Source organism: Phocoena sinus, chromosome 13, assembly GCF_008692025.1.
Source record: "Phocoena sinus isolate mPhoSin1 chromosome 13, mPhoSin1.pri, whole genome shotgun sequence".
NCBI classification, from domain to species: Eukaryota; Metazoa; Chordata; class Mammalia; order Artiodactyla; family Phocoenidae; genus Phocoena; species Phocoena sinus.
Window position 1 is genome coordinate 40,996,303 of NC_045775.1, and position 20,686 is coordinate 41,016,988.

Sequence of the window (20,686 nt, forward strand, 5' to 3'; positions counted from 1 at the left end):
GAACGAGAGAGGCCATTCTGGGTAGCAACTGGAGCAATTCTCACAATAGGGTGCTTTGTGAAATTGCAGATAATGCTATAATTGACGAGTAGGATTCAACTGTAGCATTGACAAGAGTTAAAGGTCAAGATGTAGGTTGAGGCAAGCTCTTACAAGTTATTAAGTGCTGTGCTTCTGTTGTTATCATTACGTTTTTACTGCTTTTGTTTGTTTTTTGTTCTCTTCTTTGGCAATGGATACTGCCCTCTCATGTTAAAGAATAGGTGGGGACTAGATACCACCTTGGAATCACTTATGTTTGCCATACTTAGAAAGGGAAATGAATGAGGAAAACGGTCTTAATCTTTTTGGGAGAAAAGAGTAGTTCCACTCTGAGAGGCTTATCACTGGGCTTGGTGATTACATTTCTGTGATGTGGTAGACATTGGACTCAGTCTTCCCAGCATTCACGGGGCTGATTTGCATTTAAGAATTAATATGCATGATAAATAAATGCATTTATAGATCTGTAGTACTTTCTTGAGGGCCTATGATTGATCCTGTTGTTGAGAAGTAATTGTTCCGCCCATTACTGTTACAAAAGGGCTTGGCGCCAGAACTGGTGATAGCTGCAAGAGATAAAGAACCTGCCTTCGTTACTGACTTTTGGACCAAAATGATAAGGTCAACCTTACCTGTTGGGGGAGTGCCCCATCACGTAGTCCAAATCTCCTGCAGAAGAAACTTAACTCCCTCCCTCTTCTGCCAGAAAAACTTACCATTCCTGAGCCACTTTGGTGCAGCAGCACTTGTCTGCAGTAACTGATTATCGTTGCCGTGTCCTCCCCATGAGGCCAAGGAGATCTAAAGACTTTAATTCAGATGTCTCCAGCCCGCTCGGCTGGCGCCTGTCCATTAAGCAAATCACTGGGGAGTAAGTATCCCTCCCCATAATATTTGTTATTACAGATGATCGCACTGCTTCATAACAGATAACTGCTATGGAAGATGGGATTCAGTCCATTTCTTGGCTTGGGACACAAATTGTCAAGTGAGTGAAGGGTAGCAGAATAATGCCACCCCGAAACATGTTCCTTGGGCATATTGGTTATTTTGAACTTAGGAACCTAAAAAACAGCTAATGTGGGGAGGAACTTTCTCTGAACGCCTCCTATCTGCCTAAAGACAGATACTGCGAAAGGAACTCTATTATCATAGATCCCCTCCCAGAGAGTTTCATCAACCAGGGAAGATTGACTCTCACCACAGGAGACTAGAAGCTGACACCACACCCAGATGAACTTTGTCACAAGCTATCATATCTCCCGTCTGTTATTCTAAGGGCCAATTTATCTTTTCTAAAGGTTATTTACACTCCCCTAAGAGGCCTACATTCCCCTATCTTTTGCCTATTAGGATGGTATTTAAGCCTGAATTTGAAGCCACCTTGGGAGTTACACAATTTTCCCCGCATATCTCCCGTATATATTTACATACATGAGGTATACATGTTAATACCCCTCTGTTTGTTTTTCTCTTGTTAATCTGGCTTTTATTATAAGGGTCTCAGCTTAGAACTCAGAAGGGTAGAGGGAAGATTGTTTTCCCCAAAAACCACTGCTCCTCTGTCATTCATTCACTGCATTCAGTGTAATGACATTGGACCAATCCGGTGGTGCTTTCCTGCAGCACTCAAGGTACATATAAGGATCCCTGTCAAGGGGAGGAAAGGCAAATATCCTTGGAAGAAGGAAAACTGGACTTTTGGATATCTTGCTATTGCCTGTATGGGGAAAGTAGTCAAGGATTTTGCACTTTGGGGACAGACTGGGACGGGTTTTTGAACTCCTATGATCTGTAGGGCCTCACCCTGGTTTTATGAACATGCTCGAGAAAGAGATAATCCGTGTTTTTAATCAATGGAGATAGACACGATCAAATATGCTTTGTAGCAGTTTATGCTGGCAACAGTAAGGTGGAGGACAAAAAGGGATCCTGGGACTAGGTGAACATCAAGGAAGCCACTGCAGATATTCAAACCCGGACTGAGAGAAGCAGTAGTGATGATGGAGAGAAGGAAAATAATCAAGGCTTCCTCACTGGGTATATCCATATACTATTAATATAGTTTTCATTTTAGGGCATTATTTCTCAGGAAATGTTTATTGCATTGCAACCAGTGCCACAGGTTGGTTCATGGTTCAGTGTATCATTTACACGAAGGAAGTGCATTAGGCCATGTCCAACCATTAATGACTTGGTTTGGGGCCTTGCTCCCTGGGGAATGTCAGCTACCAGCCTTCTCCTGACTTTATGACACCTATTGAAAACTGAACCCTCCTCCTGTGTAAAGGTGTCCTACCCCTACCATCCTCCTCCTGGGTGAAGAGTGGTTTTCATCTTAAAAGAAATACCAGGCGCTGGCTCTGTGTGAAGTAAGTTGCTGCCAAGATAAAGAAGTTGCCTAGAAGCAATAATTGAAGGGACAGACAAAACTGATGTTCTTATAAAATGCTGAGGAGTAACTGGTAGTTAGGAAAAGTTAAGGTTGAAGGCAAAAAACAAAGGTGTAGTCTTGAATTTCATCGTCTAGAAGAGCTGATTATATGTATTTCCCTGATTCTTAGGTAGATAATATATTTTGTGGCAAAATACTTTTCTGAGGCAAGGGATATGCTTGTAAGACAAAGAAATGTAATCATTTGTTTGAAAGTATAATCCTTTACTTTAAAGTATTTTTTGCACCATTCATTGGAGTGAGAAAAGAGTGAACAAATGGGTAAGGAGTTACAGTTTGAAGTTACCCAAGAGCCACGTCATAGTGTTTTCATTGTTTCTGAAATTATCTTACATATCTTAGGAAGGAACGCCACTCTAATCCACTGCTGTCAGAGATACGGAACAAGCAACAGCGGCAGCAGCAAATAAGCCCAACAAAAACTCTAAAATGCATCTCATTCTCAAAGGGATGGATACGGCCCAACAACCCCACAAAAGCTTCTAAATAATGTTTCCGTGTAGATATTAGGCTGCTACCTCAGCAGAGACTTCAATTAGAAATATTCTGTAGGCAAAGGGTAGGAAAAGATGAACAGACGAAATTTAACTTACTTCTGCAGTACATGCTGTGAGAGCTACATTCTCACCACCACAAACCAGTGAATCAAAGGTACTGAGGATTCAAGCATTTGCTTCCAGCAGTGGGTGGCCCAAGTACCTCAATTCAGCTGTCTTTTCACATTAGAAGGAAAGCTGAAATCATCGTCGCTCGTATTATATCTTCTTTGTTCTGCTGCTCTCACTAAATTCTCTGAATTTTATCTGAGGTCTCTCTCCCACTAAGAAGACGAATCTGTGCTGCAATTTCTCCGCTTAAATTGTGGTATAACTCCTTCTTTCAGAAAAAGAACGCGTAGAAACATTCATTTTTACAAAGAAGCCAGGCTTTGGGAGACTATCTTTTCATTACAGAAATTAACTGCAGGTGATTACGTTGTTACATTGCATAAATTCGCTCTGCAAATCTTAAAACAGTTGCTCTTGGTTCTGTAAAAAATGACTTATCAGCCGTCGCCTTTCAAGGATGACTAAATCATACGACTGCGAGGGACTTTCCCCAGAATGGCCAACCATTCAGCAATAAATTCCAGTGGCACATTCCCTATGAGGGCAGGCACGCTTTCTATACAAGGAATCTGCCTTCTGTTCATTGGTTTTTGCAGTTCCCTAACTCCCCACCTGGGGGGAAAATGACAGTGGAGGAAGTGGAGCTGGAGGGAAAAGTGGAAATCACCTCACTTGGAATTATGGAAAATTATTCTGAAAAGTATTTTTAAAATCAATAATAAACATAGGTTGACTTCCTGTGAATCCCAGGACTGTGCTGGGTGGGGCTGGAGAGAGGTACAAAGAGAAACTTAAGAAGAAATTTTTCCCTGGTGAGACTCTGTTTGAAGAAAAGCATTTAGTTGAAGAAATTAGCAGTATATGATCAAAATAATTAGTGGAGGAGGGGGAGGATTAAAAGACAATCCGCAACGTCTTCCAACTTTACCCTTCTCTCCCCTTCATCTTGGTATTTATAATTCATGCCCTCATAGGATCTCAATACACTATGAGTATTGAGTCTTTCAGTTAGGGAATTCCCTGGCAGTCCAGTGGTTAGGACTCCATGCTTTCACTGCACATAGCACAGGTTCAATCCCTGGTTGGGGAACGAAGATCCCACAAGTTGCGGCCCCAAAAAAACAAGTCTTTCAGTTAGAAGAAAGACTCATTTGTTTCTCTCTCTCCTTTATTTTTGCAGAGAATCCTGACCACCCACACATTCCAAGGTTCTATATTTGGTGCCAGTGAAGCTCACAAACGAATGACCTGCTCTTGTTCAATCCCAATTCTCAATTTCTGGGAGAGAGAATTTGATTGTCTCCGCCAGGGTAATCAGCTCTGGCCAGGGGATTCAGGATCACATAGTTTAAATTTAACCATGGTGGGTGGAGAACCAAACTGTGGCTCAGAGTTCAATCACTGGAGAAAAGCAGATGGTTTTTGAACTCAAAAGTTATCCCCAAAGAGTGTTTACTACACCAAGTTGAATAATTTATGAGAAGAAAATTTCTATAAGGCCATCTTTTAGCAGGAGCCATACATACTTCTTATTTCTCTCTGACATTTCCAGGAGAAATAAGTATATCATTCTGCAACTGAAAAGAAACACTGTTTTTATTTTTCAGTTAGTGTGCATGTGTGTTTAAGACAAAATTCTCTCTTGACTTCCTTCTATAGTAGAAAATGGAAAGGCAGTCAGCCCCAAGTCAGCTAGCTTCTTGTCCCTGACTCTACCACTGTGTCAACAAAATTCTCTCACCATATGCTCTCTGCAGTGTTTAGGCAGATCTATATTATGGGGGAACCATATGTTGGATTTGCAATAGCATATTTTCTACTTTGCAGATTTGAGCCCACCATATTGTGGACACAGGCAGTGTCCTCAATATCTTTCATTTGAATGCCAAGAGGGCATTAAATGTATGTGCAGACGGTACAGCTAGATATATGATTCCTTGATCTGAATAAGTGAATGTGGGTCCCTGACAGGTGCTTCCCTACCATGTTTAGGATCCCGCAGAAACATTTTAGAATTCCAAACCGAAGGAGAGGTCTTCTTTCAGGCTCTTCACTAGACTTGGGTCTTTGTTTAAAGCTTCTTGCTTTTTCCCCATGGTTTACATTTTGAAGATGTTTGGAATTGACTTTCAAAATGGCAATTTCCTGGTGTTCTTGGAAGAAAAGTAAAAGCTTACTCTAAGACTTTTTACATAGGAACATATTTATTATATATATATATGCGCTAATAATTGTTGTCTTTATGTTAATGCGTCTAATGTATATTTTCCATGTATCTGCATACTTTTAGCTACAGTAAGAGAAGTTTCTTTTTACAGAAATAAGATATTCTGTTTAGGTTAGGTGCCTAAAACAAAATCACTCTTCTGTACCCTAAGGGGTGTATCTCATGAACTAGGGTGGATCATTGAGCATTCTGTTTGCGTTTTAAAGCAAAAAAGAAGGTAATTCCCAGAGATTTTTTTAAAAGGTCTTTTTTAAGGTTTTTAGAGAACTTGTTAAAAAAACACCCACAACCAAGGCACATCCCCTCTCCTGTGTCTTCTCCCCACGAAATGCTCAGACTTCCAGTTTAAAGGAGAAACACAGTCAAGCCAGATAAAAAGCATCCCAATGAAGAGAAGGTTAATCGTGGATGGCAAGGGAGGTGGTCCAGACAATCTGCAGATTCCTTTGGAATGACTGCATTTAGCCTTTTGTTCCCCAGGCCGCTGAGACAAGACGGCTGCCATTCACTAGTCCCGAGACTCCAGGTAATAACTGTGCTCACCCACAAAATTGGGATTCTTCCTCATTCCTCACTGTCAGCCTTCTTCTGACCTAAGAGTCCTGGGAGGGGAGCCTGAGAAGGAGGTCTTAGGGACCCATAGATAAGAAGATAAGCAGAAAAATGAATAGAAATATGAAAACCTGGATGCCCTGGTTTAGCGGTATTAAGTAGTAAGCTAGGTCTTCTGTCTGTTCATCGAATCCAGGTAAATCCGGGAAGAGAAGTAATTTGTTATGTGATAACAAATGCAGTTTTTCAGCTTCATTTTCAGCTCATGGCCTGACAGCCCAGTGAGTTGTCATGACAAACAAAAATGAGAATACAATATAAATTTCAAGCTGTATGATTGTTTTTTGGTCCTCCCTTTTCCCTGTGTGATAACAGAAACGCGGCCTGCATTCTGAGTTAGGCTTTGATCTTGGTGGCTGTTCATAATCATCACAGCAAACAAACGGCCAGTGTCCTTGTCTGTAAAGTAGAAACGATAATGCTACCTGCTTCACAGGGTTATTATAAAGATTGAATGAGTTAATGGCTGTGTACTGCTTAGCACAGGCTCAGGCCTATAGTAAGTGAGCAAAGAATGTTAGCTATTCTCATGCTTATAACTTTTGTTAGAAATAGGAATTATATACCTGTAATGTAAGTTTATAAATATAATTATATTCTGTCAGGCAGAAGACTTGGGTTCTAGTATTGGCTCTGTCACTAAGAAACTAAGCGTCCTTAAATCAGCCACTTAACACCTCTGGCCTCAGCTTATAAAATGAAAAGTTTGGATTGGGTGATTATTAAGGTCACTTCTGGCCCTAATATTCTTCTGTTCTTCTGTTTGACTTTTCCATAGGAAATGTTTTCTACAATAAAGACTAGCTGGGCTGGAGATCTGCTCTCCACAACACAGTTCTCTTTTTAGAAATGCACAGATCAGGAGTGAGCTTTTCTTTGAGGAATCAGTTTCATGACCAGAACTGAGTATCACTTTCTTGGAAATTTCTGAGCCCAAAGGAGAAAAACTAAATTTCCTTACCATTGAATATTTTTAGAAAATAAATCTGGTATAACAGAAGTACTGAATAACAGTGGGGTCTGATGGAGGTATGTATCATATCCCAGGACTTACGGAGCAGTACAATGGTGGCGGAAGGAGAGGGAGGGTTGAATTGGAGCAGATCTGGGTGGTAAACCAATAATAACATTCCTTCCATGATGTCCAGGCACCAAATCCAAGTTGATATGTGGTTTTGGCAGTGAATGGAAGGGCCCAGGATCCCCAAAGGATATTGACAAAGGATAGTGATGGGAATGGGTTGCAGGAACATTTTGGCCGGAAACCACATGGGCAGTGGCTTCTGTTCGGGAGAGTTGTCCACAGGGAGCTAACAGGCAGACATGAATGTGTTTCAGGGTCAAGGTAACACTAAGCAATAGCCCAGTCCTGCAAACTGGAGCAACATGGGCATGAGAGGGAGAAAAATTATAGGGGCGAATTCCTCAACTCCACCGATCACCATTGTGGCAACTGAATCTGAAACTGCAAAAAGAGAAATCAATCTGGAGGCACCCCTTATATGAAGAGGCCACTCCAATGGGAGTCCTCAGGAAAAGCTCCATATACCAGAGAGTGATCCAGGGCCATCTAAATATGGGGCTTGGGGCAAACAGATGGACAGGAAGATGGTATGCAAACTGGCTCTGGGTTGGCCAAAGGAAGAACGCCATAAAGCATTGATCTGTATCTGACCTGTGCCACAAACCTGCCCTTTTGCCCTGAAGCCAGCAGAAAGTAGACTGAATAACATCTTTATATTCTGAATCAAGATTTCAGATAGCTCTGGAATTAAAACACTCGTGGTGGCTCTGTCACCATTACCCGCATGTGGAGATCTCAGCAGGACGCTTGATGTCCAGGTTAAAACCAGGTAAATTCTGGGGAAAGCTAAAAACCCTAGTGTGTATGGTGACGATGAGAGAAAAGCAAAGCAGAGTTGGAGGCAACTCCAGGCAGAGATGTGGTGGGATGAAGGAGAAAAAGGAAAGGTAGAGGGATCAAGTGGGAAATATGCTAACCCTCCATTTCCAAAATAAACTTTTCACTCTATTAATATGGGGGGACAGTATGCCTCTCTCTACACCTCCATTGGTCATCCCAAAGGGAAACCTGCACCTCAGTAGACCCTGTTACATGGAGCCCATAGTAATTCCTTCTATTTAGGGGAAAAGAGTATGGGAGGAATGGACTCACTAAATGGAGAGAAAACCAGAACCATTTATATATCGATATATCAATCAATATCGTTCTTATCCATAAATATTAATACACAACCAGTGAACACCTGACATTTGATAAAAATAAAACCAAAAAAACAAATAAGACAAAGGACCAAGATGAACAAGTGGAGCAAGTAAAAATAGGAGTGAAAACATTTAATTCATGGAAAAGAAAGGGACATTTTAAGAATTCTAATTAGTATCCACCAATTTAAATTAAGTTAATATAAATTAAATTTTAAGCAAATTAGATTCAAATAAACAAGAACAGGCTGTCATCTTGTATCTTACCAGATAACAAGAAAAGTTTCTTGAAAATCGAAAATACTTGCTTCAAGACAAAACAAGCAAAATCACTGTTCTAGTAATCATGATTAAGAAAATATACCAAGATAAAGAACGAAACACGCAGCTTGAAAAAAATAATGAAAGGTGTGGAAAATCAATCCTGAAAGAACAATATCTACTTAATAGGAGGTCCAGGAAGGGAAAGCTATGTTAATAGACGGGAAGAAATTATCAGAGAAAAAAAATAAGCTAAGGTAAGGCCCAGAATGCACTCAGATTGAAAGGATCTGCTGAGTGCTGAGGAAAATGAAATAATAGTTCATGTTTTCTGAGTTCTTTAAATGTGCTGTTTAAATTTTTCCAACAATTCTATGATATGTTTATTATTAACCTAAGAGTTAAACGGTTATCATTTTAAAACTGAATAAAGTGAAATATGATTCGGTTTTTAACTTACAGGAGGTCCCACCATTTAGTGGCACACCCAGCTCTAGAACATAGTCTTGCCTGAGAGACTTTCCTCTTAGTCACAAATTGTGTATGTAGAGAGGAAGAAGACTCACACCTGGATAGATTGGTACAAGTATCAAAGATACAGAGATGGCGTTAAAAGGCTTGCATCGAGCACATATGTTGCCAGTGAAAAGATACAAATCTGAGTTAAATCAGTCTTTTTATTAACATAATTATGCTACTAGGAATTCTGAGTGAAAATGATTTAGAACCCAGAAATTACTTTGTGCCCCCAACCAAACTATCAATAAATTTAAGACAAAAACATATTTTAAAATCTGCAAAATCTAAAAAAGTTCATCTCCCATGTACCTATTTTTAAGAACAAAAAGAAAAATTAAATTATTGCAGCAAAATTAAAGAAAAATCCAAGGAAGACACGGGATTTAACAAACAGAAGTAACTTAGGGGTTCAGTGGACCCCCAGAATTATAGTTTTTCAGAAAAACGAGAAAGCATTGATTTACATGAGAATGAAGAATGTCTTCAAGAATATAGTAAATTCTAATTATTGGAAAAGTGGAAGCTCTTAATATCTCTTCTACCAAAAATAAGAAAGAAAGGCAATTAAAAACTTTGCAAGAAGTGCAATGTGGTAAAATCATGGTTTTACAAAAAACAAACTACTATTTTGAGCAATTTTTTTTGGAGCATTGAGTAAGATAAACCGTTGGACTTTGATGCTTGGAACATTCTTCAAGTGGCACAGATTTAGTGACAATAAGATTATATTACTTTTCCTACAGATACAGTCATACAACTTGGTTGTTCAATTGATCATTCCTACACAATCATATCATACATTCTAGTCAATGGTATTCAAGGTTTAGAATAAAACTAGACACACAGAAGACTTTGATATATGTATAGAGGAGAATATATATTATAAAACGTGGCAATATTAAATGATGACATAGATAACAGAGTCAGGAGGTAAGGAAGGGCAGGTATAGAGATGTGGGTAGGCTAATGTTTCTCATCTTACAATATGGGAATCCAGCTGATAGAGAGTAAAGGTAGTGGACCCAGAAATAAAGGATTAAGAATATTATTGAATATTACACTGATAAGTGTTAACATGAGAAGAATTTAAAGTAAGGTGAGTTGAAGAAAGAAGTGGAGAGAGGGTGGTAGGGTAAGTGTGCATAACTCATCACGTTTTATAGATGAGAATCTATAGAGTATCTAGAGGTGATAAATCAAGAAGCACTTATAATAAGAATTAAGAGCAAACATGGTTAAAAGTGGAGAAAGAGGAAGGAATGGTAGTCAGAAAAGGGAGAATTTGACTTGTCTTGTGAATCTCTTCTGTGAATATATGTTTTATTCCTTTTCTGTGAGTGCCTATATTACATTTCCAAGTAAATTTTTTAAAGGGCATGTAAGTACAGGTGCAAGATGTCATAACTATATAGAGGCCAGCTTGATGACTCTACTTATTCCTCTTGGCATAGAGGTACTGTTAATCACTCCTTTTGTTTGATGTTTAACTCTTGAGATTTGCTATTGTCACTGAGTTTCACATATTTTAAATAACAATTTCATTTAATACTCATGCCCTGGAGAAAATATAGAAAATTGTAATTTTAGAAAATTATATCAGAAAATAGGAAATTGTAAATTTAAGAAGAAAAAAAAAGCAGGACTATCCTAAATCAGTGATAAGCTTCTACCTCAATACCAGACTGTTCCCTCTTTCATTTCCACTACATCCTTCTCAATCTTGATTGAATTTGCTCTGCTGGCTTTCAGTCAGAACCACTCTAGAAGATTGATAAGGTTCTGACTCATGACCATTATTAAGGTTTTGGTCAATCTACATAGAGTTTAATCATGTACCACAGATAATTTTTTAAAATATATGCAGAGATATTTTTGTTGTTGTTCATATGTATTATTTTCTGTTTTGTTTTCAAACTAATACTATATCTAAGATATATTATTTGCATCAGGTCTGTACAGTTGAAGACTAATAGTACATTCTGTATTTGAAAAAATTCTAAGGGTAAAGGTTTATTTGTGGTAGTCTTAAAAGCAACAAGAAATAAATGCTAGACTGTATGCAGTGGCAACTATGGATGAATGTTTACTGAATATAGGCTTATTTATATTTTAAAGAAACATATAAACATTCAGTAAACATCTTATTTTATATGATGATCTTATGCCCATTAATTGTTGTAACAAACGTAAAAAATTAGGTAGTCACAGTTTTAATTCTTTGTTCTTCAATAAATTATTTTCCAGGGACAATAAGCTATAATGCTTAATCGTGAAATCTTTCTATAGAGTGCAGAAGAAACTAGCATGTTTTCAATGATTGCTGTAGAGGGATGCACAGAAAACATCTCAATATAGTAGTAAAAGATGGACAGTAGTATGTATTGCCAACCTTACCAAAAATGTTTCTGATTCTTTAGCTTACTGAATGAATGACTACTTCGTTATACTTGGAGTGGGGCTAGACAGCCACTGAAAAAATATCTGCAAATTTTGCTGGGGTGGTGACCAAGACAGAACCAGAGAATCTTGTTGAAAAAAAGGATTTCCAACAGATTGCATCCCTTGGTGGAAATGTTCTGCCAAATCCACTGGGAAGATATGGCCCTTCTCTAAAAACTGTAAAGCATGGAAATAAGTATTCCAGTACCTCTAGCATTTGCATCCCACCAAGTCATCTCAAATGCCATACCCTTTTGTCTGATGTTTCTGGCATGTGAACTACTTATTCTGACAATTTCTCACCTCCTTTTTCTTAACTAGTGGGATAAATGGAGAAGTAGTAGGGGTAGAAAAAAAGGAAATAGAATTAGTCAACCAGTTTCCATTGCAGTTCAAGCAAAGAGCAATCAATGTCACAGAAAACATATATTTAAAAATATATATTAAAACTATTACCAGCAGCAGTGGATTTTCAGGTATGTAGTAAAGAGATGCACTGGGTTCTAGAGATGGAATTTTCATAGCCTCCACAGTTAACAGGGCTCAGAAGAAAGATACTGGGTTTTTTAAATTTTTTAAAAAAATTTTATTGGAGTGTAGTTGACTTACAATATTGTGATAGTTTCTGGTGTACAGCAAAGTGAATCAGTTATACATACACATATATACAATCACTTTTAGATTCTTCTCCCATATAGGTCATTACAGAGTATTGAGTAGAGAGAGTTCTCTGTGCTATACAGTAGGTCCTTCTTAGTTATCTAATTTTATATATAGTAGTGTGTATATGTCAATCCCAACCTCCCAATTTATCCCACCCTCCCTTTCCCTACTGGTAACCATAAGTGTGTTTTCTATATCTGTGATTCTATTTCTGTTTTGTAAATAAGTTCATTTGTACCATTTTTTAGATTCCACATATAAGTGATATCATATGATATTTGTCTTTCTCTGTCTGACTTACTTCACTTAGTATGATAATCTCCAGGTTCGTCCATGTTGTTACAAATGGCATTATTTCATTCTTATTATGGCTGAGTAATATTCCATTGTATGTATGTACCACATCCTCTTATCCATTCCTCCGTCGATGGACACTTAGGTTGCTTCTGTGTCCTGGCTATTGTGAATAGTGCTGCAGTGAACATTGGAGTGCATGTATCTTTTCGATTTATGGTTTTCTCAGGATATATGCCCAGGAGTGGGATTGCTGGATCACATGGTAACTCTGTTTTTGGTTTTTTAAGGAACCTCCATACTGTTCTGCATAATGGTCATACCAATTTACATTCCCACCAACAGTGTAGGAGGGTTCCCTTTTCTCCACACCCTCTCCAGCATTTATAGTTTATAGATTCTTTGATGCTGGACATTCTGACCAGTGTGAGGTGATACCTAATTATGGTTTTGATTTGCATTTCTCTAATGATTAGTGGTGTTAAGCATCTTGGCATGTGCCTCTTGGCCATCTGTATGTCTTCTTTGGAGAAATGTCTGTTTAGATCTTCCAGCCATTTACTGATTGGGTTTTTTAATTTTTTTTGATATTGAGCTGCATGAGCTGTTTATATATATTGGAGATTAATCCCTTGTTGATCACTTTGTTTGCAAATATTTTCTCACATTCGGTGGATTGTCTTTTCAGTTTGTTTGTGGTTTCCTTTGCTGTGCAAAAGCTTTTAAGTTTACTTAGGTCCCATTTGTTTATTTCTGTTTTTATTTTCATTACTCTAGGAGGTGGGTTAGAAAAGATATTGCTACAATTTATGTCAGAGAGGTTTCTGCCTGTGTTTTCCTCTAAGAGTTTTATAGTCTCAGGCCTTACATGTATATCTTTAATCCATTTTGAGTTAATCTTTGTGTGTGGTGTTAGAGAATGTTCTAATTTCATTCTTTTATGTACAGCTGTCCAGTTTTCCCAGCACCACTTATTGAAGAGACTGTCTTTTCTCCATTGTATATTCTTGCCTCTCCTTTGTCATAGATTAGGTGACCATAGGTATGTGAGTTTATCTCTGGACTTTCTGTCCTGTTCCACTGATCTATATTTCTGTGTTTGTGCCAGTACCATAGTGTTTTGGTGACTGTAGCTTTGTAGTATAGTCTGAAGTTAGGGAGACTGATGCCTCCAGCTCCATTTTTTTTTTTTTCCTTTTGCAAGATTGTTTTCGTTATTTTGTCTTTCCATACATATTGTAAAATTTTTCGTTCTAATTCTGTGAAAAATGCTACTGCTAATTTGATAGGGGTTGCACTGAATCTGTAGATTGCTTTGGGTAGTATAGTCATTTTGACAATATTGATTCTTCCAATCCAAGAACGTGGAATACCTCTCCATCTGTTTGTGTCATCTTTGACTTATTTCATCAGTACCTTATAGTTTTCTGAGTACAGATCTTTTGCCTCCTTAGGTAGGTTTATTCCTAGGCATTTTATTCTTTTGATGTGATGGTAAATGGGATTGTTTCCTTAATTTCTCTTTCTGATCTTTCGTTGTTAGTGTATAGGAATACAAGAGATTTCTGTGTATTAATTTTGTATCCTGAAACTTTACCAAATTCATTGATGAGTGCTAGTAGTTTTCTGGTAGCATTTTCTATGTGTAGTATCATGTCATCTGCAAACAGTGACAGTTTTTATGGGGTTTTTTTTGCTTTTTTTTTTTTTAACAGTGACAGTTTTAATCCTTCTTTTCCAATTTGGATTCCTTTTATTTCTTTTTCTTCTCTGATTACTGTGGCTAGGACTTCCAAAACTATGTTGAATAAAAGTGGCAACAATGGACATCCTTGTCTTGAGCCTGATCTTAGAGGAAATGCTTTCAGCTTTTCACTGTTGAGAATGATGTTTGCTGTGTGTTTCTCATATGTGGCCTTTATTATGTTGAGGTATGCCCTCTTTCTGGAGAGTTTTCATCATACCTGAGTTTGAATTTTGTCAAAAGCTTTTTTTGCATCTATTGAAATGATCATATGGTTTTTATTCTTCAGTTTGTTAATGTGGTGTATCACACTAATTGATTTGAAGATATTGAAGAATCCTTGCGTCCCTGGGATAAATCCCACCTGATCATGGTGCATGATCCTTTTAATGTGTTGTTGGATTCTGATTGTTAGTATTTTGTTGAGGATTTTTGCGACTATGTTCATCAGTGATATTGGCCTGTAATTTTTTTTTTTGTTTTTTGGTGGTATCTTCGTCTGGTTTTGGTATCAAGGTGATGATGGCTTCATAGAATGAGCTTGGGAATGTTCCTTACTCTGCAATTTTGGGGAAGAGTTTCAAAAAGATAGGTGTTAACTCTTCTCAAATGCTTGATAGAATTCACCTGTGAAGCCATCTGGTCCTGGACTTTTGTTTGTTGGGACTTTTTAAATCACAGTTTCAATTTCAGTACTTGTGATTGGTCCTTTCATATTTTCTATTTCTCCCTGGTTCAGTCTTGGAAGATTGTACCTTTCCAATAATTTGTCCATTTCTTCAAGGTTGTCCATTTTATTAGCATATAGTTGCTTGTAGTAGTCCCTTACGATTCTTTGTATTTCTGTGGTGTTTGTTGTAACTTCTCCTTTTTCATTTCTAATTTTATTGATTTGAGTTGTCTCCCTTTTTTTCTTGATGAATCTGGTTAAGGTTTATCAATTTTGTTTATCTTTTCAAAGAACCAGCTTTTAGTTTCATTGATCTTTTCTATTTTCTTCATCTCTGTTTCATTTGTTTCTGCTCTGTTCTTTATGATTTTTTCTGCTAACTTTGGATTTAGGTTGTTCTTCTTTCTCTAGTTGCTTTAGGTGTAAGGTTAGGTTGTTTGAGATTTTTCTTGTTTCCTGAAGTAAGATTTTATTGCTATAAACTTCCTGCTTAGAACTGCTTTTGCCATGTCCCATAGGTTTTGTATCATCATGTTTTTGTTGTCATTTGTCTCTAGGTATTTTTTGATCTCCTCTTTGATTTCTTCAGTGATTCTTTGGTTGTTTCGTAATATATTGTTTAGCCTCCATATGTTTGTGATTTTTACAGGTTTTTTTTCTGTAATTGATTTTTAATCTCATAGCATTGCGGTCTGGAAAGATGACTGATATGATTTCAATTTTGTTAAAGTTGCCAGTGCTTGATTTGTGGCCCAAGATATGATCTATCCTGGAGACTGTTCCACGTGTACTTGAAAAGAAAGTGTGTTCTGCTGCTTTCAGATGGAATGTCATATAAATATCAATTAAGTCTATCTGGTCTACTGTGTCATTTAAGGCTTGTGTTTCCTTGTTAATTTTCTGTCTGGATGATCTGTCCATTGGTGTATATGGGTTGTTAAAGTCCCCCACTATTATCGTGTTACTGCCGATTTCCCCATTTATGGCTGTTAGCTTTTGCCTTATATATTAAGATGCTCCTACATTGGATACGTTTATATTTACATTTTTCATATTTTCTTCTTGGATTGATCCCTGAATTATTACATAGTGTCCTTCCTTGTCTCTTGTAACTGTCTTTATTTTAAAGTCTATTTTGTCTAATATGAGTATTGCTACTCCAGCTTTCTTTTGATTTCCATTTGCATGGAATACCTTTTCCATCCTCTCACTTTCAGTCCATATGTGTCCCTAGGTCTGAAGTTGGTCTCTTTTAGACAGCATACATATATGGGTCTTGTTTTTGAATCCATTCAGCCAGTCTGTGTCTTTTGGTTGGAACATTTAATCCATTTACCTTAAAGGTGATTATCAATATGTATGTTGCCATCTTCTTAATTGTTTTGGGTTTGTTTCTTTACGTCTTTTTTCTTCCTTTCCTCTTTCTTTCTTTTTTTCTTGTGGTTTGATGACAATCTTTAGTGTTGTGTTTGGGTTGTTCTTTCTTTTGTGTGTATCGCAGTTTTTTGGTTTGCATTTCCCATGATGTTTTCATACAGCAGTCTATATATATATATATATATATATATATATATATATATATATTTATTTATTTATTTATTTATTTATTTATTTATTTATTTATTTTAAGTTTCTGGTCTCTTAATTTCACATGCAATTCCCATTTCCTGCATTTGTACTCTCCTCTTCTCATGGTTGCTGATTTTGATATAGTTGTGTGGGGGTGATTTCCTACTACAACTTTATGTTTGCCTTTACCAGTGAGCTTTCCCATTTGTGATTTTCTTGTTTCTACTTGTAACCTCTTTTTTTCCCCCTTCCTAGAGATGTTCCTTTAGCATTTGTTGTAAGGCTGGTTTGGTGGGGCCAAATTCTCTTACCTTTTGCTTTTCTGTAAAGCTTTTGATTTCTCTGTCAAATTTGAATGAGAGCCTTGCTGGGTAGACTATTCTTGGTTGTAAATTTTCCCCTTTCATCAGTTTAAGTATATCATGCTGCCCTCTTTTGGTCTGCAGACTTTCTGCTGAAAAACCAGCTGATAACCTTATGGAGAGTCCCTTGTATGTTATTTGTTGCTTTCATTATTTTTCTTTGTATTTACTTCCTGTCAGTTTGATTAATATGTGTCTCGGCATGTTTCTCATTGTGTTTAGCCCATATGGGACTCTCTGTGCTTCCTGGACTTGGGTGACTGGCTCCTTTCCCATGTTAGGAAGTTTTGGGCTATAATCTCTTCAAATATTTTCTCAAGCCCTTTCCCTCTCTCTTCTTCTCCTGGGACCCCTATATGTGAATGTTGGTGTATTTCATGTTGTCCCAGAGGTTTCTGAGACTGTCCTCATTTCTTTTCATTCTTTTTTCTTTATTCTGTTCCATGGCAGTGGTTTCCTCCACTCTGTCTTCTCGCTCACTCTGCTATTGATTCTTTCTAGTGTATTTTTCATTTCAGTTATTGCCTTGTTCATCTGTTTGTTCTTTAAATCTTCTATCTCTTTCTTAAACATTTCTTGTATCTTCTCAGTCTGTGCCTCCATTCTTTTTCCAAGATTTTGAATCATCTTTACTATCATTACCTTGAATTCTTTTCCAGGTAGATTGCCTATCCCCTCTTTATTTAGTTGTTCTTGTGGGGTTTTTTTCTTGTTCTTTCATCTGCAGCATACTTCTCTGTCATCTCATTTTGTCTAATTTTCTGTTTGTGGTCTCCTTTCCACAGGCTACAGGATCATAGTCTTTTGCTTCTGGTGTCCACTCCCTGGTGGGTGAGATTGATCCTGGTGTTTCTGTAGGCTTCCTGGTGGGAGGGACTGGTGCCTGTCCTCTGGTGTGTGGAGCTGGGTCTTGTCCCTCTGTTGGGCAGGGCCATGTCAAGGGGGGTGTTTTAAGGTGGCTGTGAGCTCAGTATGACTTTAGGCAGCCTGTCTTCTGATGGGTGGGACTGTGTTTTCTGTCTTGTTGGTTGTTTGGCCTGAGGCTTTCCAGCACTGGAGCCTGTACATTGTTGGGTGGGGTTGGGTCTTGGTGCTGAAATGTGGACCTCTGGGAGAGCTCGCTCCAATCAATATTCCCTGGGGCATCTGCTACCAGTGTCCTTGCCCCCACAGTGAGCTAGAATCGACCTTCACCTCCCCAGGAGACCCTCCAAGACCCCTAGGTAGGTCTCGTCTAGGTTCCTATGGAGGTACTGCTTTGTGCTGGGTCCCATGCATGTGAGACCTTGTGTGTGCCCTCCAAGAGTGGAGTCTCTGTTTCCCCAAGTCCTGTGGAGCTCCTGCACTCAAGTCCCACTGGCCTTGAAGACTAAATGCTCTGGGGTTTTTTCCTTCCAGTGCCAGACCCTCAGACTGTCTTGGAGGGCTATTTTTACGTGCAAACATCCTTGTGTAGCCTGCGTGGGTTTAATATTTTTTGGTGTGAGGGCTGTTTTTATAGTATAGATGTCTGCCACCTCTTTCCTCCGTGTATCATGGCCATTATCCTCTTGATAGGAGGTGTGACTGATGTTGTGGTGACCAGAACCTGCACTGAATATTGAACAGAGCCTCCCCTTTGCACTATGGTTGTCACTGCACTGTCAGGGGTGGGATCTGCTCCCTAGTTGTTGGAGTAGAGGCCCCCAGATCTGTTTAGTAGCTGTGTTCTGATCTGCGGTGTTGGCTAGGTGGGATTGAAGCACTCCCACTGGGAGAGAAGCCACTGAGTATTCCTCCTCTGGAGCTGTTCACCTGTGGGTGTGCCCTGTTGTGTCACCTTTCACCCATTGTGCAAGCTCTCCGATTACACTGTTGTTGGCACTGCTTTCGGCCCCACCTTAACCATGAGTATGCTGGCAGTTGGCCCTGGTGTCTCTCAGACGTTTTCACCAGGCCACCAGCATAGATCCACTGAATTCAGGTCCCAGGATTGCAGTAATCATGGATCTGGACCCACTGTGGGTGCTGTGGGGGCAGCTCAGACTCTAGCCTGACCCAACCCCCACAGGTACATGCCCACAAAGTCTACAGCTGCTAAAGCTAGACCCATCTTGGCTGCAGGAGTACTCGTTGTCTGTTCAGATGTTCTTCAGGTGCTGAGTTTACAACGCTGGTCTTGGGGGTGTCAGTCTGTGGTTTGTGCAGTTGTGGGGAGAGATTTCAGCTTTTTTTTTTTAGTTGCACAGTCCCTGGGGCTCAGCTGTGGTTTCAGCCCCAGCTCTGTCTGTGGGCCACCCACAGAGGTCTACTCCTAGAGCACACAAGTCCACCCCAGCAAGGAGGGGGCACGGAGAAGGCGGTAGCTGGGGGCACAAGAGAGCCCACCCCAGCAGGGATGGGGCACAGAGGAAGAGGCAGCTGCCGCCAGGGTTGCAAGAGCACCCACCCTGGTGGGAGTCCTTCCTAGTGCCCGGGGAGGCAGGGGCCGATGCATCAGAAGAGAGGCTGCAATGGTGGCCCTGCCCTTTGCACATCACTCAACCATGGTGCTTTGCTTCTGTAGCTGTCTGGGTTTCCTCCATAAGCATTCCTGGTTGCAGATTTCCTCAGTCTCGTCCTTTCAGGCTGTCTGCTGGAATCCAACAGCAATCCTTTCCCTGGGTCTGCTCTCCAAACTCCATATTCCAGCCCCCAGCCCCTCCCTGTCCACATAGGTGTACACACCTCTCAGGCTGGGGGGTGCAGGCCTGTGGCACGGACCATCTGTGTAGGTCCCACCCTGTCCTGCCTGCCACAGACCAGTTGCTGCACTCTCATCCAGTAGCCCCCGAAGCTCCCCTTCTGTCCCAATTTATCTCCCCACTGGTGAGGGGGCTTCCCTGGATGCGGGAACCTCTCCTCTCCTTCAGCTCCCCCCCAGGGGCATAGGTCTCTTCCCTCTTCCTCTCACCTTCCTTTTCCCTTCTTCTTTCTTTCGTCCTACCTGGTTATGCAGGGATCTTTCTTGTCCTTTTAGGTGTACAAGGTCCTCTGCTAGTGTTCAGCAGGTGCTCTGTGAGAATTGTTCCATTTGTAGATGTATTCTTGATGCATTTGTGGGAAGAGATGAACTCCACATCCTCTTACTCCCTCATCACCCTGACTTCTCCCCTCAGTATTGGATTTTTTAAAAGGTATTGGTACAGAGAGAATTTTAATCTTTAAAACTAATTTGTACAGAATTTGAATGCATTTCGCATGCAGTCAGTTAATGTAACAGAAAATCTAGTGTCGTTTGGGTCAATAGCTCAGGCACTCTTGTTTTAAAATGACATTATTAGAGTATTAGAGTCTGAGTCCTTTGGTGATGATGAATGCAGTGATGAATCCTGAGTTTGCTTATCATTAGTCAAGGGAAAATATGTTAAAAATGCTTTTATCCTTAATTTATGATCAGGTATATCTTTATTTCCAAAAAATACTAGATGGTGGCATAAAAGAAAGATCTGGGAATCTCCAAAAATTCTCTCCTCTTACTGCACAATTCAAAAAGAGATTATTGAGTAGCCTTTGGATTATAGAAAATAAATACTATTGTATTTTGCATCATATAGTCTACGAATATAGCTGTTGGCTGAGGTAGCCCTATGCTGGAAAAGATCAAACTGCCAACTGTTGGAAAGAGTGGCTGCACTTAGTGTGTGGAGTTAGGTATGGAGAAAAGAGGAAACTCAGTCATTTGTAAGGAGAGGGTGCTGGCCCCAGAGGGCACTGAAGGGTTGGAGTAAAAGATCCAAAAAATAGGACTAGGAGAAAAAAGGACTGCAAAGAAAAGCAGGTAAACAGTTGTCTGACAAATTCCCCTGAAACTTATATGGAGTAAGTGTAACAAATATACTTTACTATGTATACTAAATATACTTCAGAGCCAATAGGCCGGAGCACTGATTGTGAATTCTTGCAGTACAAGTCTATGTCTCAGAAAATGCCTTCTTTGTTAAATGAATGTGTATCAGTTTTGAGGTCCCTATGGT